The 26,758-nt window shown below is 41.8% G+C and overlaps 1 protein-coding gene across 1 annotated transcript in view; it reads right to left on the bottom strand.

The window, feature by feature from the left end:
* The window catches only part of CHN2 (chimerin 2), a 325,693-nt gene that overhangs the window by 75,202 nt on the left and 223,733 nt on the right, over nt 1–26,758 (bottom strand). The window lies entirely within an intron of this gene.

Here is a 26,758-nt window from a genome sequence, read left to right as displayed (position 1 = left end):
CATATTTAAAGCTTGAAATAGTTTCACTTATACTCATATCAGTTATCAAACATATATGCACAGCCGGGGAACTACCACCACATTTAAGAAAATGAACGTATCCATCACCCCTGAAAATTTCCTTTTGTTCCTTGATAATCACCCCCTCCTGTCACTGATTTTGAGCAATTTGGTTATGATGTATCTTGGTGTAGATTTTGGCACTTGGGGTTTGTTGAGATTCTTGGATCCCTGAGTTTACAGTTTTCATCAAATTTGAAAAATTTCTGGCCATTATTTCTTCAAAGATTTTTTTTCTGTCCTCCCTTTCCTTCTTATCTCTTTGGGAACTCCAACTATATCAGACCAGCTGAAATTGTCCAGTAGCTCAATGAAGCTTTTTTCATTAAAAAAATTCCTTTTGGATAGTTTATATTTCTGTCTTTAATTTCTCTATTTTTTCTTCTGTCATTTCTAGTCTGCTGTGAATATAATCTAGTGTATTTTTCATCTCAAGCATGGTAATGTTCATCTCTAAAAGTTTGATTTGGATCTTTTATATATATACCATGTCTCTACTTAACTCTTTGTATACATGGAATACAGTTTGAATACAGATATAATGCCCATTTTAATGTCCTTGTCTGCTCATTTTAACATCTCTGTTAGTTCTAACTTGATATGTCTTCTTATTATAGGTCACATTTTTCTGCCTCTTCCCATATCTGTAATATTTCACTGGATGATATATATTCTGATTTTTTCCTTGCTGGGTGCTGGGTATATGTGTTCTATAAATATAAATATAAATATAAACATAAATGTTCTTCAGCTTTGTTCTCGCATGCAGTTAAGTTGCTTGAAAACAATTTGATCCTCTCGTGTCTTGCTTTTATGATTTGCTAGGTGGATCTGGCACAGTGCTGGGTCTAGGGCTAATTTTGCCCCACTCCTGAGGCAGGAACGCCCTGAGTACTCAACCCAATGCCCCATGAATTATGAGACTTTCCAGGCCAGCTGGTGGAAAGAGCCACTGTTCTTGGCCCAGTGTAAGCATCTGCAATGTTTCCTTTAATCTTTTTGCATGGTTCTTCCCTGACCTTGGCTAGTTTCCTCACACCCGTGCCCTGGTACTGCTGAATCTGCTGCACTGATATCTGCTGAATACTCCAGGGCACCCATAACAGGAACCCAGATCTCCGGGTGTCTCTTTGTGCAGTTCTCCCATCTCGTTACTCGGTCCTGTGAACTCCAGCTGCTTTGCTCTACCTGGACTCTAAGGTCCACCTCTTCATCTCAGAGTCCTCTAGGCTCTGCCTAAGCTTCTCTCCTTGCACCACTGCCTGGGCACTCGCTGAAGGCAGTAAGCTGGGACGCTCATAGGGCTCCCCTCATTTGTTTCCAGTCAGCGTCCTTTGTTGTCTGATGTCCAGTATCTTACAAACTGTTTCCTCTCTCTCTCTCTCTTTCTATCATCTATCTGTCTATGTATCTATCTACCTACCTACCTACCTACCTGTCAATCAATCTATGGTTGTTTTAGCTGTGAGGGTAAATCTGGTCCTTATTCTATTTTGGCCTGAAGAGCTGGTCTAGAATAGTGAGTCTTAACTCTTGGGTGTACATCAAAATCACCTGGGCAGCTTCAAAGCTACCATCCTACCTCAAAGAATCTAATGTAATTGGTCTGCCATATGGCCTTAACATCAGGGTTTTTAGAAGCTCCCAGGTGATGATAATATGATTCCAAGGTTGAGAACCATTGGACTAGATGGTCACCTTTCTAATGAGGTGCAGGTATAGCCACTTCCAGCTGGAGAGTAAGACAAGAATCTTGGGGGTCCTTTCTTTTTTTGTTTTTCTTTTATTAAAAATTTTTATTGAAGTATAGTTGATTTACAATGTTGTGTTAGTTTCAGGTGTACAGCAAAGTGAATCAGTTATGCATATACATCTATCCACTCTTTTTTAGATTCTTTTCCCATATAGGTCATTACAGAGTATTGGGTAGGGTTCCCTGTGCTATACAGTAGGTCCTTATTAGTTATCTATTTCATATATAGTAGTGTGTTGGGCGTCCTTTCAAACAAGGAATTCTGTAATTAGGCGCCTAAGTTTCTTTGCCTTTTGGTACTTCAGTGATGGCTAAAGTGAAATCAGTCCCTCACATTTGATAATCAGTTTATTTAACTTGTTAAGTGAAAGCTACAGTATTTCACTATCTCTTTGGGGTTCAAAAATATATACTGTTCAGTTAAAAAAAAAATCCAAAACAAAAACCAAACCTGTGTTGATTGTAGCAGTGATTACAATACGACAATAGAAACAATGATGGGTAAACACCTAAACTTAAAAAAAAAAATTTCCAGATTGGTCTTAATGAATGCTCTTACAGTGCTGGATCTATTATGCTAATCATTCATTCTTAATTGGTTAACAGCTAATTAACAGCACTATTATGTTTTAAGGGCATACTATAGAGCTAGATTTTGCATATTCAAATGGTGGTAATAAAAATCTACACATGACAATACACTTTTGGTGGCTAGATGAGTTTATTTCATGATTTTCCAGAGTCTGATATTGAAAACATCTTAACTGAATCCAGAACCTCCCTCCATTAACAAGAGACCTGATTTTGGGATGGGATAGGCCTGTTGGGGGGGTCTCTATCCCCTTATATCTAGTTGGAAGGCAAGGTTCTCAGTGTTCCCAACAGGAATCCAGCTAGGGCTTTTACATATTTTGTGAGTCTTGTCTCCCACACTAGCCCACCATCTTTCTGTGTGTTGGTAGGATTTCCTTCAGAATTTACACTAACTTCCTGCTCGTGAAAGAAAGCATGGGAGAAAGATGTATAACCATGTCATCTGAGGCCAGCAGGACAGGTTGAGGGGAGAATTTGGGGTAGCATTCTGTCTCTATCTCCTGATTCTGCTCAGATAGGCTTTGGATCCAGAACAAACCCTTCTTCTCTTCTATTCATGATTCCTTTCCTTTCTTATAATCCTTTCAAAGTGTCTTCAAAGTTGTCCAAATCCTGGAGTGACCCACTAGAAACTAACAACCCTAGAAATGCATGAAACAGATCTGGCACCATAGATGCTATCTGGTCCAAGGCTGAGGGTGGGCAAACTATCCAAGAGTGGTGTGGTGGGTTCTTTGCACAGATGGGTACTAAAACTTCCTCCCATCTTTGTATGTGTGAACTGTTCTTCCCTTTGAGAGGTGGAGTCAAGCTTCCTTGCTTTTGAATCTGGGTTGATCCTGTGTCTGGCTTTGGCCAATAGAATACGGCGGAAGAGATGTCATAAGACTTTGGAGGCCTTGTAGCCACTTGGTAGAGAAGTTGTTTTACATTACAACTAATTCATTTACTCAATTAAGAAATATTTCTGAGGACGTCCCAGACTCTATTAGGGATAAAGCAGTGAATAAGAGACACAAAGACATTGATCTTCTACTAAGCAAAAGCAGGAAATAAACAAACAAGCAAATGACCCAAGACAATTATGCGAGATAGTGAAGAGTCATACAGGGGATGTGAATAAGGAGGGTCTGGGTGAGGGTGGTCAGGTGAGAAAAATGTTCTTAAAGGGGTGTCATTGGAGCTGACACCTGAAGGACAAGAAAGAGCAAGGGTGGGAATGTCTAGGGGAAGAAGACTCTAGAGAGAAAACCAGACATGACATGAAAGGCTCAATGTGGGAAAGGGTATGGCAGAGTCAAGGAACATGAGGAAGCCAGTTAAATTCAGTTCAACAATTTTTTTGAATGGCTGGTACATACCAGGCAAAGAACCATCCTAAGTGCCCAGAATGATGAGACAGATGAAGTCTCTGTCATTAACAGTCTGTTTGGCATGTGGTTTTCTACCTGCTTTTTGTTTAATGTAAGCATGCTATTCCAATGGCTCTTACATATGTGTAGATATTCATGATGACAATCTCATGACAGAAGACTTTCTTGTTATTTAGTTTCTGGATAACCAGGAAAGTGTCTTTCTTCATTCATCGAAATCCAATACAGGCAAACCCCCAAACACGCTTAGTACATAACAGGTTCTCCAGAAATAGTAGTTGTTTTCATGCCCAATAATAGATGAATGAGGCAAATGCCACATTCATTAGCTCTCTCATTTCAGGGAAATAGTGTCTCTGGTAACAGGCCAGTTAGTGGATTAATAGAACTGCAGTTATAGTAAAACACTATCTGTTCTTCTCCAACAGTTGAGGGTAACAATTCAATAGATATTTTGAACAGTTCTGCACAATTGTTTCCACAATGTCTGTTTCTAATATTACTTCTCACAAAGGTTGTTTAATCAACCAGTAATGGTCATCTAAAACAGAATGTCCCAAAAGGAGATGCAAAATATAAAGATATTTCCTCAAAGCAAAACAAAACAAAAACATGATCTTGATGGGATAATAGTTAAGGAAAGAGGTTTACAAAACACAGTGCAAGGAAAGTAAAGTTATATTGGCTATACAGTTTAATATGAGTGCAAATGTGTAAAGTAGGTACCTGAAATTTAACTTAAGGAAATAGTTAAACCCATTTGCTAAGGTTTAGCTACAAGAACGTTCACTGCAGAGTTGTTTCTAAAATTCTTTTAAAAAAAGAACAAACATCTAACCATAGGGGGTGGTTAAATTAATTACAGTACATCCGTTCAATGGATTGCTATGCAACCAGTAGAAATGATTTTATTAAGGATTACTTGGTAATATAGAAAAATGTTCATAATAAATAGTTAAGAGAGAAAAAGTAGACTTTGAGTTGTCAGGTAATGAATGAGTGCTAGGGTTACTTGACTGTTAACATTGAAGTAAAGCTGCATAAATCTCTTGAATCTGAATGGTATTTATTTCAACCAGCAGAAACCTCAGTGGCCCTTCAAATATATCTGGGCAGTGGCAGGTGTTGTGAGGCATGTTTTTCCACCACTCTGGATCTGCTTCCCTGTTTTTGCTAAAGTCACACGCTGCTCTGTATCTTCACTGACTATCTTTATTCTACCCACCATTGTCCTACACTAGCCATCACCGCATTTCCCTTATTCCCCACCATGTTCCACTCTAAAAGTATGTGTGTAGCGGATTTTACTGAAGATTCGGGGTAAGGGATGGGGAACAACAGTGTTTTTAAAGCACCACCTAGCAAACCACTCAGAATTGTTTATTAAAAGTCTGTGTTCTTTGAAGTTCCTGAACCATTCTCATTGGCCTCACAAAGCTCTAGGCTCTTGCTCTGACCTCACCTCCTCAACAATCCAGGCACTTGTCCTGTCTCTCTTTATATATAATGATCCAAAACAATTTTATATATACTATAAATTTTATACACATATAAGTTTGAAAAACTTAAGCATAAAAAGGTAGCTTTCTATTTTTCCCTTTTCCTTTTCCAACCTTCTCCTGAGAGCTTTCCCTTTCAAAAATGACCTATCAAGGTATTTTCCTAAACAAAGGTTTATCTACCCAGAGAAATTATGCTAAGCTCCTTAGCAGGAAGAAGCCACTGGGGTCTATTATGGTTTTAAATGGCCTAAGTGCTTGTTAGATAAAAACAGTAGCTGTCTCTGCAAGGTCAGGTTAGGGATACTCAACAAATGATTTTAAAGTGTATATTTTCTAACTTGTATACAATGAAAATGTAATATTTAGATTATTTGGTAAGAAAATAAAAATAATAGAAATTATTTTAAAATTTAAATTAATTTTTAAAAGATAGGGCAACTATATACTTCTCTATATGTAAATGTTGGAAAGAAATAGTATCTCCATGTGATGGATTATTAAAAAAATTATCTTCGGACTTCCCTGGTGGCGCAGTGGTTAAGAATCCACCTGCTAATGCAGGGGACACGGGTTCGAGCCCTGGTCCAGGAAGATCCCATATGCCGTGGAGCAACTAAGCCCGTGCGCCACAACTACTGAGCCTGCGCTCTAGAGCGCGTGAGCCACAACTACTGAGCCCGTGTGCCACAACTACTGAAGCCCGCACGCCTAGAGCCCGTGCTCCGCAACAAGAGAAGCCACCGCAACGAGAAGCCCATGCACCGCAACAAAGAGTAGCCCCCGCTCGATGCAACTAGAGAAAGCCCGCATGCAGCAACGAAGACCCAATACAGCCAAAAAAAAAAAAATTATATATATCATCTTTTTTGCTTATCTGTATCTCATAATTCAGTGAGCAAATATCAGGTAACAACAGGATCAAACAGTAAAGTTTATTATTATTAATTTTTACAGAAACAACTATCTGAAATCAAAGTTTAGATTAAAAGTACTTTCTACTAAAAAGAAAGCTGGGATTGGAATATAAAAGTTTGAAACCCTACAACATGGGGAATATAGCCAATATTTTATAATAACTATAAATGGAGTATAACCTTTAAAAATTGTGAATCACTATATTGTACACCTGTAACTTATAATATTGTACAGCAACTATACTTTAAAAAAAAAGTTTGAAACCCTGGGAATTCGCTCTTAACAAAGAACGTATTGAGAGCCCCATACATAGGAAACTATTTCATTGCATATCCACTTGAAATAAAGTTGTTTACTCAGATTCTCTCCCTCTACCCATTAAAGAGAGAATCAGAAGCCGTAGAAGCTTGTTGGGTTGTACGGATAGAATTGGTTAACAACTCTGGGGACAAATGTTGTTCTCCACAGTTTCTCTCTGGAGAATTCGGATACTTCCTCCTGGTGTCTCACGTGGTGTGTCACCAGGCACAACCCTTCTGAGCGCATGAGACCAAATATCATCAATTGTCAGAAGGCAGGGCTGCCTCAGTTTACCCCAGCATCAGGTTGCCCTTCAGAGAGCCAAATGGGGGACACTGGAGCCTCACTCACCTGACATATAGCTACAATGAAACTGAGGTCAAACTCTACCTTCATAAATGCTTGTGGAGTGTTTAAAAATTGATAGCTTTTTTTCATCAATGTTCAAACATAATGTTCAATGTTAAACATAATATTCAAATATTCAATATTTAAACATAATATTCAAATGTAAGTACAGGGCTTCTCTGGTGGCACAGTGGTTGAGAATCTGCCTGCCAATGCAGGGGACACGGGTTCGAGCCCTGGTCTGGGAAGATCCCACATGCCGCGGAGCAACTGGGCCCGTGAGCCACAATTACTGAGCCTGCGCGTCTGGAGCCTGTGCTCCGCAACAAGAGAGGCCGCGATAGTGAGAGGCCCGCGCACCGCGATGAAGAGTGGCCCCCGCTTGCCACAACTAGAGAAAGCCCTCGCGCAGAAACGAAGATCCAACACAGCCATAAATAAATAAATTAATTAATTAAAGAACTGCATGTCTAAATATCAGATTTGTATACTTTGTAAAAAAAAAAAAAATGTAAGTACAGTCATATAAAAGCTAATATGCCCACTTTAAAAAGCGTGGATAAATAGTGGGGTCCTTAACATGCTGCCTAGTCTTATTATTTAAAGACACAGACAGGGCAGGGGCATCCCTGGACCCCGTAGCCTCAGTATCTCTGGGAGCTGGTTAGAGGTGCAGAATCTTGGACCTCAGCACAGACCCAAGGAATCAGAATCTGTCCTTTCAGGAGATCCCCAGGGCTGGTGGGACTATGAAGGCTTGAGGGGCACTGCTCCAGTATTCTGTGTTCTCCAATCCAAGGCCTCACTCCACAGCTTGGCACACGCGCTGACTTTGACCTTGCAGTACAGATGTTACAACTTTAGGGCAAGCAGAACCTAGTGAGAGGACCACTTCATCCCACACCTTGGTTAATATGCTGGGCTGATTAACTCTATTCTAGAATTCACCAGTCCAATTTTCACCCCTCACCATGATCTAAAACATGAAAAAAAAAGTGGCAGGCTATTCTGGTAAGATGTGGAGAAGTGTGCATGAATTCTCTCTCAGCTTAATGATTTCCTTAGATGCTGCACAAAGTCTTATCCATTCCAGCTTTGAGGAAGGTGACATCTCTGAATTCCTTGACCAGCAGTTCTTTTTTTTTTTTAAACTTTGGGTTTGTTTGTTTGTTTGTTTGTTTGTTTATTTATTTATTTATTTATTTATGGCTGTGTTGGGTCTTCGTTTCTGTGCGAGGGCTTTCTCTAGTTGCGGCAAGCGGGGGCCACTCTTCATCGCGGTGCGCGGGCCTCTCGCTATCGCGGCCTCTCTTGTTGCGGAGCACAGGCTCCAGACGCGCAGGCTCAGTAGTTGTGGCTCACGGGCCTAGTTGCTCCGCGGCATGTGGGATCTTCCCAGACCAGGGCTCAAACCCGTGTCCCCTGCATTGGCAGGCAGATTCTCAACCACTGCGCCACCAGGGAAGCCCTGACCAGTAGTTCTTAACCTTTGCCTGCATTACAGTCACCTGGCTTCAGATACTGACTACTGGGCCCAACCCCAGAGTATCTGATTCCATAGGTCTGGGGTGGGACCGGAGCATCTGTATTTCTAACAGGTTCCCAGGCAATGCTGATGCTGTTGGTCCCTGGACCACACACTGGAAATCACTCTCTTTTCCTAGAGTGCTGACTTTTGGTTTCTCTCATTTGGACCTTTAAAAAAAATTGATTGGACAGATAGACTGAGAGGGGATATACTTACTGATTTCTCTTGTTTATTCTCTCATTATGGTCTGTTTATAACTTTTCCAAATACTGCAAATGGCAAGTTCCCTGAGGGCAAGGACTGTGTCTTTAGATCTGTTGTGGGTTGAATTGCATCCCCTTCCAAAAAGATATGTTCATCCCTATAAGCTGTGTTTGTGAACTTATTTGAAAATAGGGTCTTTGCAAATGTAATCAAGTTAAGAGAAGGTCACACTGGATTAGGGTGGGCCCTTAATCCAATGACTGCTGTCCTTAGCACAAGAAGAGGGAAATTTGAACACAGAGACACACTAGGAGAAAGCCACGTGAGGATGGAGGCACAGATTGGAGTGATGTGTCTTACAAGCCTTCATGTTCCATTAAGAATTGCCAGCAATCACCAGAAGCTGGGAAGAAGCAAGGAAAGGTCCTCCCCTACAGCCTTTGGAGAGAGCATAGCCCTGCACAAACCTTGACTTTGGACTTCCAGCCTCCAGAACTGAGAAAATAAGTTTCTGTTGATCTAAGCCACCCAGGTGGTGGTAGTTTGTTATGGCTGCCCTGGGAAACCAATACAGGCCTTTGCATTTCCCAGGGCAGAGCATGTGGGTTACAGACAGTCAGTAACTCTCCGGGATGCAGACAGGTCACCAAGATCACCAGAACCACATTACTAACATACAGCCGACCGGTGTAATGACGCAGGGCAAAGAATGAAGACATTTAAAAAGGAAGGTGAAACTGCATAGACTTTTCTGGTCAGGTACAACATTCTTAACCGCTTAATTTATCCTAGTACACTTTTCATTTTACCAAGAAAACAAGTACCAGATTTGAAAAAAGAGAAAAGGCAGACAAGAGGGAAGATTCTCAGTGACAAATCAATGCTCCTTGCACATGAGGACACGTTACCCAGTTTATCTTTTGGTTGTTGAGGTTAACAGAGAACTGTAAGGCTCCTTCTCAATGAGGTGACCCTATAGCTAGATTTATTCCTGTAAGTATGTCTCATTTCACTCTAAAAAGTCTAGGTACACATCTAATAGTCACCCTGGTACAAATGATCATTTATGGTCAACACGAGGAAAATAACCTGGTACTTGCCACCTGCACGACTTTGATTCCTGCCAACTCCCTTCAGCCCAGTTGTTCCCAATTCCACACATCTTTCAAATCTCATTCCCCTTGCAAGTCCTTCCTTGATACCACAAAGGCTCCTCTTGGGTTTCCAGACCTTATAATCACGATAGAGTGTAAGTCAACCATACCTTGAATTTTACTTCTTTGTGTAGACATCACTTTTTGCCAACCAAAGTGTACTTGAAAAAAGAAATCCACTGCCACAGTGTGAAGCACATGCATTCAGCACTTGAGGTGCAAAACAAATATTTGCTGGCATAAACAGTGAATAGAAGAGATAGCGCTAAATGAAACACTTCTGCCAGTAAGAGCCGAACGTTCCTCTGATGGAAGAAGTATGTGCAAGAGCTGCAATTCTTATTGGTAACCATGCTCTGGAATGCCTTTTTATGCACTAGGAGCTGCAGAGCTGTCAGCCAACAGAGGAATGTCAGAGCTGCAGACTCCCTGTTGTCAGCTCTGATTCCACACAAACCTTTTTCTTCTGGTTGCAGCAGCCGAATTATAGCTCAAGAGAAAAACATAATTAAATTCCAGAAGGCCAGGGATAGCTGTTGAAAATACTCTATGAACAAAACAACAACAAGAGTTGAATGAGGATTACCCATGATGCATAGCTAACCCAAAATATTCCAGGGACTATTATAAAATGATTTTCCTTTTTTTTTTTTTCTTGTCTTCTCTTCTTCACTTCAAAAATATTAGTTAAATGTCAGTCTGGTTGATTGACAGGTGCAGTTAAATCTATCCTATTTCCATATTTATTTACTAAAAATGTAAATACAGTACAGACACATACCCACACTCCCATACCCACAGCCACACAGACAGCCCTCCCTTTTCCTCTGGTTGGCTCCCCAGTATAAGAGCAGAATGAATGCAACAATGCACGTGTGTATACACAAGGATCTTAGGAAAATTCTTGCTGCAAATAGGGCAGGGTAATCCTCCTTCATCTCTTGTTGTTGAGATCACCTATACTTCTGATGTAGTGGGTAAGTAAAATGTAGATTTCCGAGTTAGGATCTTTCAGTTGGCTAACCCTGAAAAACTTCACTTCTTTCTGGGCTTCTCTGGCCAGCAAACTAGAGGCAATGAATTTACAGGGAGAAGGAAGTGGTGGTTAGCGTTCATAGCTGACAACAGGAAGAGAAGCGCAAACAGCACTAGACTAGAATACTGGTTGGCCTGGGGCCATTCATTGAGGGAATGTGCAGCACTACAGAACTCCAGTAGCCTTTAGGGACATCACATATTGTAGCAAGACACATCATTCTTGCTTCTAGGTCAGGAGGTTATCACTGAATGTTTGTCCTCAGGAGTAAATATGGAATTATGAAGTGAGGCATACCAACTTAAGGCAGAGTCAGAGGAAACAGTGAATACCAGTTTACAACTCTTAGACCCCCTTCCCTCCCAGCACAGAGCAGGATAAGAAAATGGAAGGTTGTTCAACACCGGGAAGGATTCATGAGGAGATTCTTTTGGCCTACTCAGCCGCAAGTCCCAAACCCCTGATTCCTGCAATGATGGAAGGGTGTCTGACTGATGCTGAGGCAATCCGGACAATCTCAAGGTGGAGCCTAGGGCTGTGGGCCTGCAGGGTGAGGTTAGAGGGCTGCATCTGGGAAGAAATGGCATTTCCACCTAACTCAGGGCAACCATAAATAAATGTTACCTGTGGACCAGAAGTGGGTCCCATGGCATAGAGGGTTGTCTGGGAGTTTTTCCAATTCAGGCCATCAAGATCATCTGGAACATTAAGAGAACTTGAAAGGAGAGTTCTTGGTGAAGGGGACAGCTGGAAAAGCAGGGACTATGGGCCAAGTGGCCACTGGAGGCACAGGTGCAGTGCTAAGTTGGACCTTCGGCCATTCTCCCTTATTGCTCCAGATAATTGATGGTCCCAGGTCATGACTGTTGGCCTGGTCAAATTAATACTCCTCCATCTCCACCCCCTTCACTCTCACTTGAACTGTCTAGTTTGGAAGATAAGTTATATGGTCAGCTATGCATTCACCCACGTCCTAAGAACAGCAGTCAGAAGGGTCTAGTGGAACAAGCTCCATAACCCACAAATGTGCCTACCAGGCCCACTGAGTATGAAGCCTTCCTAGGATGACACCAGTCAAGTAAGAGCTCTCCCCGATCTGTGCATCCCTACCCTGTGGGCAGTGAACTTGGCGACACGAGTCGGGACAGAGAAAAGCTGATCACAACCCTTGCCAGGCAGCAGGCATCCTCTGTCAGCCAGGGCTGGGGGAGAGATACTTAACTATATCGACTTGGATTTTCTAGTATTATTCAGGACTGGGAACTCTAATTATTAAAACCAGATTGTGTTTCGAGATTGAAAGTGATGGTAGGGCTTTCTACCAGCTGCAAGTGGCTAGAAGAGTCAGGGGGCACGACAGAGTTTTTATCCCAGTAGCAGGAAAAAAACTTCCCCAGCTGCAGGGATTTTTAACTGGGCAGCTGTACTTTGATCGTCTTCTGCGAGTTGTGCTTGTTCCAAACCAGGCACACTGACACTGGTTACCCTCTGGGGCAGATCCTCTTGGTTCCCTGCTCACAGCTGCTTTCCCCTTCTTCTCACTTGCCAACAGGACCCTGATTTGGTTTGGGCAGCAATGTACCTGGATCCAGAGAACTGGTCAAGACTGGCCCAAGCCAGTTATGGCTCCCTGTTCCCTTTTGTCAGTGACCGGCCTATGGGAAGGCATGGGCCCATGCTGGTCAGTGAGATATGATGGAAAGTCTGCTGGGGAGAGGTTTTCTCTTGTGAAGGGAGGAACGGAGAAGTCCCTTTGTTCTAACACCTCCCTTGCCCTCTGCTTTAAACATTGTCATGTGATGCCTGTGATGGAACTGTGATCTTACTGTGCACTTGTTGACCAAATCTGGAGAGAAGGCCATATGGTGAGGTTGGCAGAGGGGGAACAAAAAGAGCCTGCGTCCATGATGAAACCACTGGCCCCAACCTGTCCTCAAACCACCTACATTGGCCTCTGTTAAGGAAACAATAAATGTCCTGAAGATTAAAATCTGTTAGCAGGACTCTGTTATTTACAAAGAATTGTTACCTTTAAACATTAAGAAACTACTAACCTATATATCCTATGCAAAGTTTGCTTGTCTTTTTAAACACAATAGCAGTGATCTCATAAAGGGAAAAGTCCTAAAGTGGATTTACTTTCTCCTAGGAACGGTGTGCTTATGTTCCTTATTCAGGTCTTATACCTCCAATAAATTAGAGCACGAACAATATATGAAAGCAAAGATACAGCCACGGATTGTCACACAACATGCTAATTATACAAGAGCCTCTACTATATGATAAAGTTCACTTATAGCGCAAAAGCATACCATAGTGTTACATATAAATTTCCAAACGTATATGTATTATAAACATCTAAACTGACTCTAGTCACAACAAATTTAAAAATCAAATTTCCACCTTACAATTTTGTCTAAGCCTATACTAGTACTCACTCAAGTCTTGCTTTCAAAGTTTTAGTGCTCTAGAACTCAATCACAAACTCCAGGCAACTGAACCCTGAGTTAGGGGTGTCGCTTTCTCCGTAACTCAAGCTTCGTTCCCCAAAGTGTAAGATGGCTAACCCATACTGCAGGTTGTCAAAGGTCATCAATTTCTCAATTTACAAAGCAGATTTTGTGTGAGTGGTATAAGATATCAAAGCAAAAACCAAGTCGAACCCAAAACAAAACAAAACAAAGAACCTCTCAATCCAGCTCCCTCACTGTTGGTTTCAACAGGAATAGGAAATGTTTATAGAACATTTCACTCATACTGTTTAATCACCTGGTTGGGTTTGGTTCTAAAAAGACTGATATCTCTTGTTTTACTTCTTTGGCTAAATGCTTTGCTATTTCAGATAAGCCTCAGCCAACTTCTAAACTACTAAGGCAAAAAGTAAGCTCATGTTACAATTCTAAACATTTGTTTGAAGTTGTCTGAGTATGTTTAGCCAAATATTATTGCTCTTGGAAAACACTAAACAAGACGTGTGATACATGTGTAGGGCAAGATAAAATAAACTCTTGACAACAGTCAAATACGGTAAAGACTGTGAGATGGTGACCAAACCCTCTTCTACTGTCTCTTGAGCAACAGCCAGCAACATTCTCCAGCCTCCCTTTTTTTGGTGTGGCCCTGTGCCTGAGTTCCAGCTAGTAAAATATGAGCGGGAATAATGTGCTGCTTCCAGGACTGGCCCGTAGAAACATCCTGACATGATTCTCCGGGCTCGCTCTGCCAGCAGAATGGAAGAGTTTCCCATGATACATCACTAGATCTCCAACTTTTGGTATCAGAACCCCTTTATACTCTTACCATTTATTTAGGACCCCAGAAGTTTTTGTTTCTATGAGTTACATCTATTGAGACTTACCAAGAACATTTCAGAATCCTGATTCATTAAAAAATAAAAATATAAACATTATAAACACTATAAGCCCTAAATATTAATGTAAATAATATGTTTTAATAAAAATTAACCATATTGGCCCAAACAAGAAAAAAATCTAGTGACAAAAGTGGCATTATTTCACATTTTTTGAAACTCTAATGTCTAACTTAAAAGAAGACAGTTGGATTCTCATGTGTGCTTCTTTATTCCACCTGTTATATTGTTTTGGTTGAAGAATACGAAAAAAAATCAAGACCTTCACAGATGAACAGCTGGAAAAGGCGGGGGGGGGGGTGGGGGGGAGCCTTGTGGAAATAGTCTGAAATGGCCTCAGGGACTTAAGGTCCTTGGATTACACGTTGAGACCCAGTGATTCAGAGGAAGATGGAGCCACAGGATATAAGGTGTCTTGGTTCCTGAATGACCTCATGGAAGGCTGCCCACCAGAAACACCCCCACTGAACTATGATGCAAATGAGAAATGACCCTTGATGGCATTAAGCCACTAAGATTTGGGGATTTATGTGTGAAAGCAGCTAGCATTAGTCTAATTAAAACATTAACTCTATGACAGGCACTGTTTAAGCACTGTACATATACTAACTCATTCAGTCATCTCAACAATCCTATGAAGTAGTTGCTTGTATAGTCTCCATTTTAGAGGTGAAGAAACTGAGGCACAGAGAGGTGAACTAAAATATCCAAGGTCATGCAACTAGTAAGCAAGTCTACTTCTAGAGTTCTTGCTCTCAGTCGCTTCACCATACTGCCTACTCACCTTACCTACATATTTCCCAGCACCATCTTACACCTTATACTCCAGACAAGTAAGGCAGACGTAAATAAAAACATATGTACCTGCACTAATGACTTGCTTGCTTGAAACAGATACAGTAGAAACTAGTTTTGGATTCTCCAGAAAAGATGAGAGTTGGGAGCAAACAAATAGGTGAAAAGGAGTTACTGAGGATTCTGGGAGACAGGTGGTACAATGGTTGGTGGGGGGAGGGGGCTGGTAGGGTGAATTCTAGATGGCCTCATGACCTTGCCACCTGGTGTTACTTCTCTGATTATGTTACATGGCAGTGAGTTGCATGATTACACTATATGGTAAAAGGGATTTTGCAAATGTAATCATGGCTACTAATCAATTGATCTTAAGATAGGGAAATTATTTGGTTGGATGATCATGAGCCCTTTAAAAGTAGAAATTTTCTCTGGCTGGCAGCAGGAGAAGTCTGGAAGATCTGAAGTATGAGAAGGACTGGATGCTTCACTGATGGATCTGAAGATGGAGGGACCATGTGAGAAGGAATACGATGGCCTCTAGGAGCAAAGACCAGACCTCACCTGACAGCCAGCAAGGAAATGAGAACTTCAGACCTACAGCTTCAGGGATCTGAATTCAGCCAACAACTTGAATGCAATTAGAAGTGAATTTTTCCCCAGGGCCTCCCCCTGGCCCACACTTGATTTGGGCCTTCGATACTCTGAGTAGGGACCTGGCTGAGTCCACCTTGATTTCTGATGTACAGAACTGTAAGTTAGTAGATGAGTGTTTCTTTAAGCTGCTAAATTTATGGTAATTTGTTACACATCAATACAAAACTAATAGAGAAGGTAACTCAAGAGACATCCTGTCCCAGGGTACTTGCTTAAGTAAGAACGTCTTTGCTATTTTGTCCCTATTCCTGGCAACTAGTGACAAATAACCCTAAGTACCAGTAAGTTTTCCTACACAAATAAAAATAAGTAAAAGAAACCCAAACCACATATTTCCTTATAAATATTTTCAGTCTACCACTGGCAACTTTAAAACTAGTGATCCATAATTGTTTATTATTATAAGCCACAGAAAAACTAAGAAATGTTTTAAGGCAACATGTTTCATGTAATCTATCAACCTCTCTCATAGTCTACTCTTAAAAAGAAGTCTTAGAAAGTCCCAGAATTAAACCCCACACTCACGCACAGACCTTGTAAAATGTGTGCAGCGGATTCTCAGGGCTGTTATTTTTTAAGGTATTTAAAATTTTTTTTCAAGGGAGACGTATATATGTATTTGAAAGTAAACTCTATGGATGTAATTAGTTATTTTTATATCTTGCTCTTTCTTTAAAAAACAGCCTCTTTACAATCCTGCAGTCCCACACCTGGGTATTTCTCTGGAGAAAAACATGATCGGAAAGGATACATGCACCCCAATGTTCATTGCAGCACTGTTTACAATAGCCAAGAAATGGAAGCAACCTAAGTGTCCATTGACAGAGGAATGGACAAAGAAGATGTGGTACATATATACATTAAAAAGAATAAAATAATGCTATTTGCAGCAACATGGATGGACCTAGAGACTGTCATACTGAGTGAAGTCAGAGAATGTGAACATGGCGAACCTAAAAAAAATGATACAAATGAACTTATTTGTAAAAAATGATACAAATAAACTTATCTGCAAAGCAGAAACAGACTCACTGACTTAGAGCACGAACTTATGGTTACTGGAGGGAAGGGTGGGGGAAAAGGATAGTTAGGGAGTTTAGGATTGACATGTACGCACTGTAATATTTAGAGTGGATAACCAACAAGGACCTACCGTATAGCACAGGGAACTCTGCTCAGTATTATGTAACAACCGACATGGGAGAAAACTTTGAAAAAGAATAGATACATGTACATGTATAGCTGAATCACTTTGCTGTACACTTGAAACTAGCACAACATTGCTAATCAACTATACTCCAATATAAAATTAAAAGTTTTTTTAAAAAAGAGGACTTCTCTGGTGGCACAGTGGTTAAGAATCCACCTGCCAATGCAGGGGACATGGGTTCGAGCCCTGGTCTGGGAAGATCCCACATGCGGCGGAGCAACTAAGCCCGTGAACCACAACTACTGAGCCTGCACTCTAGAGCCCCCGAGCCACAACTACTGAGCCCACGTGCCACAACTACTGAAGCCCACATGCCTAGAGCCCGTGCTCCTCAACAAAAGAAGCCACCGCAACGAGAAGCCCGTGCACCGCAACGAAGAGTAGCCCCCGCTCGCCACAACTAGAGAAAGCCCGCGTGCAGCAACGAAGACCCAATGCAGCCATAAGGAAATAAATAAATATATTAAAAAAAGAAGAAGTAAAAAATAATATTAAATTAGGGGAAAGTTTAGAATACCCACCAAATATCACAAGTTCCTACACTTCCATAAGAGATGGCTTTGAGACTCCTAGATGCTAAAGAAGATTCTTAGAGTCTTTTAGATAAAAGGAAACTAGTTTCTGAGAAGAAGAATTTTTCTAGTTCTCTAAGAGAAATCTCTTTTATAGACTGTACCACTCAGTACAGGCTAGGGTCTGCTGCAGTAATTAAAAAAAAAAAATCCGCAAATTTCGGTTACTTGGGTTCAACAAAGATCTATTTCTCACTTATGCTACACATCCTCTGTTGTTTGGCTGGGGGTTCTTCTCCATGCCTCTTCCTTCTGGGACTCAGGCTGGCAACAGACACTATCTTGTCATTGCTGGAGGAAAAGGAAGTCTGGAGGGTCTTGCACTGGCAGATCATGCCATGGCCTGGAAATGATGTGTATGCAACACAGATCAAACGCCATACATCCTTTCCTGTCGTATCGCCCCACCCAAGCACAAGGGGGCCGAGCTGTGCATCCTAGTATTGCCCAAAAAAGGCGTGAACACATAACATCTCAAGAGCACTAATGACTGCCATAGATGTCATTATAAAGTGTGTGATACACTGTATCACATCACAAGTAATAGTGAGTGAGCATCCTATGACTATTTTTTATACAATTGCTTAATAAAGGTGGAAAACATGACGCCAAAGCACAGTCAGGTAAATACCATACTATGTGGGGACAATACAATAAGGCCCAGGATGCAGCTCTGTCAGTCTTGGTTAATGTAAAGTAAAATCCTCCAGGAATAGGCCTCCAGAGGCCAGGGAGGGAAAGTAGAGGAGGGAAGCTGGCTGGTTGACCAAACTGTAGTAAACTGCAAAGCATCTGCCCCATGGAGGGGGTGGCTTACTAACTTTCAGTAGGTTTATTGCAATATGAGGCTGTAAACCTCGGACTACTAGATATTCTGATTTTTTTAAAAAAGAACCTGGAAATGTGGGTTTGTAAAATCTCCAAAGTTAAAATGTTTTAAAAACAATGTGCAAACCAGTCAAAACACGTCTGTCAGCCAGATGTGGCCTGTGGATTGCCAATTCATGGAGAAATTCTGTGTATGCTGCTGATTCTTTACAGAGGCATCGGTTGGGACAATCAACTGAACAGAAGCGTTGATGTCCCCTTGGGAGAGGGTCACAGAGAGTGAGATCTCACATAACTACGACATGGGAAATGAAGGGCAAATGCCATCTCATTGGTCTCCCTCAATGTCGAAATCACTGCTGAAGAGGTCTTGGCTTTGTGGGAGCCAAACGCCTGCCAAGAAAACTCCAGGGAGGCAGATTCTAAACGCTGCGAGACCAGGGGCTTTGCCTGTATTTGTTTACCACTGTGTCCCCAGAATCTCAAAGGAAGTCCAGCAAATGGAAGGTACTCAGTAAGTATATGTTAACAGAATGTGGGCAGTTGCATGGAACTAATTTAAAACCTGTATCTGCAGAAGGACGACATGTGTGATAGCCTTTTTCACCCACGGACACCAAAAAATAATTGCTTCTTCAGGACATTCTGTACAACCCTAAATGGCTTACTTTGAACAGAACCTTCAGTGCTAAACAATGGAACTATAACCACATGGCACTTTTCTTTTTTTTTTTGCCTTAAAGAAATGATGTCTAGAGTAGAAAATTCAGCAGCTTCATGTTGTCCCCAAGTAGCCCAGCAGGGGTGGGAGGCAAGAGAATGGCCCCTCCCATGCAGCTACAAAGATGTGTCACCAAGAGATGGCCAGCAGGGAGAGACGTGAGGGTTGAACCAAGAAGCAGGTAGCTGCAAATGGGGTGTGCACCACAAACCAGGGAGTGGACAGAACACGGTGTCTCAGTGGATGCTGGCACAGAGAGGTGACAACTCCTAAGGTCCCGCGGAAAGGAGATGTAATCCCAGGAAGAAGAGGGGAAGAGGGGAGAAGGAACCCCTGAACTGGCAAAGACTAAGGTATCACTATTAAGCAGCACGGAAGCTTGAGATGGAAATTAAATTCAATTAAAAAGAAGACAGAGTGATTACTCTCCACCTCCAGTCTGTAGCCTGAGATTTCATACTCCCTGTAAGACTGTCATGGGTCCAGTTCCCTGGGAAGCAGACTCCAAGGTGACTATAAGGTGCAGGAAGTTTACTGGGGGAGCACGCTCAGGATCAATACCTATGGAGGAGGACAGGAAGCAGGACGGGGCAGGGGAGATGCTCGCTGCTGCGATGAAGCCTCGACAAAGGCTTCACCTGATCGCGGGAGTTCTGAAGCCGCGCTGGTCCTTCACAGTGGTCCTGAACTGGGGCAAGGAGCTGAGCTTTTATGCCTCAGTGTTACCTGGTCATTTGATGCGGACCGCCCCCGAGAAGGACTATGTGGCTGTGGACAAAAGCCCCTTTCTTCAGCCTTCTGCCAGCAGCCCACCCAGGGCTGGGGGAATGAGCCTGTCAGTCCTGTGGGGCCCATGGGCGGTGCATTATAGTGACCACCAATTACCAAGTGAGATAACTTTGTACAGTGTGGCCATTCCTGAAGTGGTGCATAATAAGCATGAAATAAATGCCAGTATCACTGCCCTCCTCTCTCCATTCTGAGTGCTGAAGTTCTGTGATTCGGGGAACATAGGCGCTCCCGTGGAGCTCCCATTTCAGTCACAGGGTCTTTTCCATCATGTTTCATGTACTACTCTGAGAGTTGGGGCCTTGTATGGACAGACCAAAGTCAAGAACATGGCCTGGAGCAGACTGAAGGAGGAAGTGGAATTAACAAAGCAAATATGTAAAAAGGACCATAACAGTGCAAGTTACAATGCAGACCCCTGAATGTGGACACTTTTCCTCTATTTTTCATTTTCTTTGGTCCCAGTTTTTCCAAGGTGTGCTCTCAGAACATCAGTCTGGAGGGCTGCTCGGCACTGAAAGGGTTCGATGGGCAAATACGCTGGGAATCACTCATACTCTAATCCCTCGCGAAGATTCTTACATGACCCTACTGAGAAGTCCCGCACAAAAGAAATCTGTTTATCTTGGTAAAACACAAATTTATTTGACCACAGGTAACAGCCTTAACATCTCATGGAAACACTACAAGATTCCAAAGGGTTTATGTGTATAAAGCAAGCAATTTACTAATGCATTTGGTTTTTCTAAATAAATATTCCTTTTTGAAAACATCAGTAACTACATGACCCTCTTGGTTTTTTTGTTTGTTTGTTTGTTTTTTAATCTATGGAGGAAAATCTCAGCTGAGGCTATTTCTCTAGAAATGAAGAGACAGTCACATTACAGCAACAGCCAGAGAGACAGGCTATTAGACATGGAAACAACTTTAAGATCTGACCTTAACCACGTAGGAGATATCACTCATTTAAGGACTTCATTTTTCACTAAGATTCTGAAACTGCCTTCTGAACCAGCAGTATACCAGTGGCTGGAATTTATAGCTCACCTGGTAGGTGGCAGCTGCTGTCCCAGAATATACTTCACACACACTGTGGTACTTAAGAAGATGCTCAGGCTGAAAGAGGATAAATGATGTGCCCCAGGCCACGGGGACAGAGCTGACCAAAGAGTAGTGTGGTTCCTCAGCCCCTGCTCTGAACTGCCCCTCTTCACCATTCTTTCGAAAACGGATCAATAACAGCAAGGAAGGGCTAAAATCATGCTTAAAATAAAACTAATAAACATATCCCCAAAGAGAGAGTCACTTAAAAAATCGTCACTTGGGAAATTAACACAAATAGTTATATGAACTCTGACCTTTAATACTTGCTGACTTAAACAAAATTGAGTCTAGATATTTCAAAGGAGAACTCTACACATTTTTCTGTTACAATAGGGAATCTTAAGTCCATATGTGGAGTAGATATATACCCCTATTCAGTAGTCCCCAAACATTTGACTGAAAGTTCTGTGTTCTGCTTGTCTGACACTTTTAGTTGAAAAAGCTGTCAACTTTCCCAAAGTACTTCAGGTCTTCCCCTCCTGAAAGATAGATCAGAAGGACGGCTGGTTTTCAAACAGCTGTGTTCTTTTTAAAGTGGCCATGACAAGGACCAGGGCTGCTCTCAAACAAACCAGGGGCCAGAAGTCGGACTCAGCCCCTTGGGTGACCTTCCCCAGCACCCTCCCAGTGCTTCAGCTGCGCAGGCAAGTACCTGCCTTCATAGGCGTTTGCACACATGCTTACCCTATACACCTCTGAGCTTTCTCCGCAACCCATTTTTGATTTTATGGCTCACCTTCTCTGAGCTAAGATGTCTCTGCCAAAATAAGTCACTGGGCCACCCTTCACTTTGGAGGAAATAAAGCTGCAGAAGGCATGGTCACTAGGAGCTTCTGTTGTCCCAGGAGTCCCTTCTCTCATGTGTGCTTAGGGCGGCAGGAGCACGAGTACATGAAACCCAGTTATTTGAAACCAATGGCCTCAACTTCCTCTGTGCACAAAACCTCTTACCAGCTCTGCCTTGACTTTCACTTCCTTTCAGAGCCTTCTCTCTGGTGACCTGTCTCAGAGGCAGTAAAATAGCCCAAAGGAAGGAAAGCAGGGGAGTCTGCCCTTGAAGAGACTGAGGATCTCCTAAACAGCCCAGCGGCATGGACTTGGCTGTGGATCAGCCTTTAGTGACTGGGGCAGAATGATTACTATGTGAGAGAAATGAACCCAGCTGACCTTCGCTGAAAGTACAAGAAAGATGTGGGATCCATCTGCTTCTCTAGATTGAATGTTAATCTGGTAGTAGGTTCAGAACGTTGTGCTGGGTAGAGACTGGGGGTGATTATTTCAAACTATCTGGCTAACAATTAACAAACAAACCCTCAAGGTGTCTGCCCCTGAAAGCCGATTTTACACACACACACACACACACACACACACACACACACAAATGGTGTAATAGTTGCCAGTTAGGGAGTTTGGGATTGACAAAAAAACAAAAAAATTGTAAATCACTATATTGTACACCTGTAACTTATATGATATTGTACATCAACTATACATCAATAAAAAAGAAAGTGAAAAATAAATAAATAAAAAGAACTGCCACCTAGTGCCAAACCTATATTTTTACTCTGATAAATCATCCTGTGTGGCCCTTCAGAATTCAGGACTTCAGTCCACCAGCATCCTTGTTGTAGACTTATTAACGAATATTCATAGTGTGCTGAGTATGTGCAGAGCAAGTATTACTGTGTTATACTTACCAGGGTTCAAAAGCACTCATATTAAATAGATATTAGGGACTTCCCTGGTGGCGCAGTGGTTAAGAATCCGCCTGCCAATGCAGGGGACACGGGGTCGAGCCCTGGTCTGGGAAGATCCCACATGCCCCGGAGCAACTAAGCCCGTGTGCCACAACTACTGAGCCTGCGCTCTAGAGCCCGTGAGCCACAACTACTGAAGCCCGTGCGCCTAGAGCCCGTGCTCTACAGGAGAAGCCACCGCAATAAGAAGCCTGCACACCTCAAGGAAGAGTAGCCCCCGCTCACTTCAACTAGACAAAGCCCGTGCGCAGCAACGAAGACCCACTGCAGCCAAAAATAAATAAATAAAATAAATAAATTCATTAAAAAAATAGGTGTTAGTTTGAGCCACATGAAATTGCCTTTTTTGTAGTTAAAAAACTCAAATATCAACAGTTTCATATGGTTCAGCCTAAATCATTTCTAGGTTTTCTACCTAATGGATTTTCCTCTAGTTTCAAAAGTTACCGGAAGAATGTTTCACAGACAATGAGCAACTTGGAAAATCCCTTCTTTCTGTCTTCCTTCCTTCCTCCTCTTCCTTTCATCCCGCAGCAAACATTGATTGACTGTCTTGTAAGAACAGTCCCTTGGCTGTCAGTCCTGTGACGGCGCAGAACTAAGTAAGGCGCTGCCCTTGACCATGAATGGTTCCTAACTAGCAGGGAAACCAGCCTGAAACAACTCACAGCAGTGCACAACCCGGCTCTCAAGAAGGTGTAGGTGAGACAGAGCGGGGGGTTGGGGGGCAAGGCAGGAAAGGAGGGCTCAGGAAAGTCCCAAGGAGAGTTCCACAGTCCCTGCCTTGGTTGAGAATTTGCTCTGTGCCGGGCACTGGGTGGTGTCAGAGGGGATGAGGGAAGCCTGGGATCCAGCATCACAGAGATGTAGGGATGCAGATGCCTTAGGAGGGGGAGCATTTCTGGTTGTGGAGCTCATGGTGAGCAGTGACCCGGTTCAGGGGTCACAGCGAAGAGAGAACCAAAGGCTAGCCTTACATAAGGACGCATCATGTGGCAGGCACTGCTCCTGGGGCTGTGCCTGCCATTAACTTAGTCACCAGGCACAACCCTTCTAGGAGGCGGTTATGATTATTTTCACAGGAGGAAACCGAGACACAGGGAGTATACATGCTTGTCAAGGACCACACAGCCACTGGCCCCGGAGCCCATGCACTTAACCACTGTGCTGCACCTTTTGTGTGAGGAGACGTGCCCTTCAGAGGGCGCCGCAGAGAGCTTCAGAAGAGAAGGAAACATGTCACACAAAAGCAATGGATATTCAGAGAACACCTAAGATGCAGTTTGCTTATATTCTAGGAGAGTAGGTATAAAAAATAGTGGGAATATATATATAATTATATATGCATTATATATTATAATATTTAAAAATTATGTATCTATAATGCAAATATATTAACATATATTATATATACTAATATATAATATATATTATATATACTAATATATAATATATATTATATATACTATGATATATAACATAATAATATAATATATAATAATAATTGTATATTACATAATATATAAGGCAACTCTGAAACTAGGGGAAAGTAACAGTTGATTAATGATAGATATAATTATTATATGTAATATATAATATATTCTTCATATAGTATATGATATTAATATATCCTTCATAAAATATTTATATATATAAATAACAATATATAATTGTATATATTATTAACTCCGAAACTATGACAAAATCATAGTTGATTAATAATAGATACAATAAATAACATATATTATATATAATTACATAATATATAATATATTACAGTATATATTATATTAAATATTATATATAATATACAATATATAATTATATATATATATATTACTTATCAACTGTTATTTTGCACTGTTCCAGAGTTACCTTATATAGTTAATAACTGACTAGACCAGTGGTTTCAAAGTGTGGTCCCTGGACCATCAGCTCCTGCATCTCCTAGGAAGCTGGACCTTAGCCCAGACCTACTGTATTGGCAATTATGGGGCTGGGGCCTGGAAAGCTGTGTATTAACAAACTTTCCAGACTATTCTCATGTATGCTAAAATTTGAGAACCACTGGACTAGAGAAAATGTGATTAGCAGACTAAATATTGTCAACCTCTTTTTATCCCATTTTGAGCAGTTATACACTCACTGAATTGGAAGAAAAACTTTGCTCTCTTAAGTAATAAGCATTTCCATTTTAATGTCCTCTAAACTATTTAATTAGTAGGTAAATTTTTTATAGATATTAGAGGTTAGGATTTGTGAAGTCCAAGTTAATGAGTATTTTTATTTTATTACAAAATTCAACATTGATTATTTTTCAAAGCCACAGCTTTTCTAAGAAAGGCATGCATTCAATTGCTTTCTTTACTGGTGGAGGAAGGAATGAGGGAAGAATACAACCACATTAATTTATTTAACAAGCACTTTTTCTGAGTGTTTGTTTAAGGGACCTTGGCAGAGGGCTCTGGAGAAGAGAAGGTCACGTCTTGAACAGTTTAGCCCTTCGGGCTAATGCAGCTCAGTGGAGCCCAGTTCAGGCACAGAAGTGCAGCAATGGCTTCTAGTCCTCCCCTTGCATCCCAACATTGAAAGCCTTGTGAAAAACCATTTACCAAACTTACACTTTCTGAAATTGGGAAGAGTAGGATAATAATTAGCTTTGATAATAGTGTTAACATTTAGAAGCTGAAAAGGTAGGCTTTTAAAAATTTGCCAACAGATGTTGGCTTCTGAAACTAAAAATGCAGATGCCTCAGTATTACTGCATCTGCCTCCTACATGGCCCTAGTCTCTCTCCATCCAATCCATCTTCCTTGCTGGCATCAATTCATCTTTCTAAAACTTACATCTCTGGAAACTCCTCAAGCTTTCAGGTATGAAGTCCAAACTTCTCAGCCTGCTTTACATTACCCTTCTCCAGCTCACCTATCTCATCAGCCTCGCTTCCCCTACCTGGCTCTCTTGTCTGCCGAGGGCCTTCCTCTTTACAACCCTGTCACTAGGCTCTGCCCACTGTCCTCCCTTTTCTATTTTATTTATTTATTTTTGGCTGCATTGGGTCTTCGTTGCTGCACGCAGGCTTTCTCTAGTTGCGGTGAGCGGGGGCTACTCTTCGTTGAGGTGCGTGGGCTTCTCATTACGGTGGTTTCTCTTGTTGCGGAGCACGGGCTCTAGGCGTGCGGGCTTCAGTAGTTGTGGCACACAGGTTCAGTACTTGTGGCTCGTGGGCTCTAGAGTGCAAGCTCAGTAGTTGTGGTGCACGGGCTTAGTTGCTCTGCGGCATGTGGGATCTTCCCGGACCAGGGCTCGACCCCGTGTCCCCTGCGTTGGCAGGCAGATTCTTAACCACTGCGCCACCAGGGAAGCCCCATGTCTTCCCTTTTCTAGAAGATCCTTCTCTACCAGGCATGGGTCTCTTTCCTTTGTGACTCCATTAGAGCTCTTTTGACAACAGAAAAGAGAAACTCTACCCAAATTGGCACTAGGAAAAAAAAGCTCAAAAGATCCACTTAAGAAAGGAAGAGCCTCTTCCTTGTTTTTTTAGCAAAGACCCAAGGGCTCACTTACTGTGCTTGTGACACTGGCCTATCCTGAGCTAGCACTGTAATTGGCCAGCCTTGAGAAGAACAGTGCTTGACACAGATTAGGTACACAATGGATATTTACTTGTTATTAATTATTGATAGTTAAGAATGAATGCGTTAATATACGATATTTGTTTTTCTCTTTCTGACTTACTTCACTCTGTATGACAGTCTCTAGATCCATCCACGTCTCAACAAACGACTCAATTTTGTTCCTTTTTATGGCTGAGTAATATTCCATTATATATATGTACCACATCTTCTATATCCATTCGTCTGTCGATGGGCATTTAGGTTGCTTCCATGACCTGGCTATTGTGAATAGTGCTGCAGTGAACATTGGGGTGCACGTGTCTTTTTGAATTACGGTTTTCTCTGGGTACATGCCCAGTAGTGGGATTGCTGGAGCATATGGTAATTCTATTTTTAGTTTTTTTAAGGAACCTCCATATTGTTCTCCATAGTGGCTGTATCAATTTACATTCCCACCAACAGTGCAAGAGGGTTCCCTTTTCTCTACACCCTCTCCAGCATTTGTTGTTTGTAGATTTTCTGATGATGTCCATTCTAACTGGTGTGAGGTGATACCTCATTGTAGTTTTGATTT

Source organism: Eschrichtius robustus, chromosome 8, assembly GCF_028021215.1.
Source record: "Eschrichtius robustus isolate mEscRob2 chromosome 8, mEscRob2.pri, whole genome shotgun sequence".
NCBI classification, from domain to species: domain Eukaryota; kingdom Metazoa; phylum Chordata; class Mammalia; order Artiodactyla; family Eschrichtiidae; genus Eschrichtius; species Eschrichtius robustus.
This window is presented reverse-complemented; position numbering and strand designations above follow the sequence as displayed.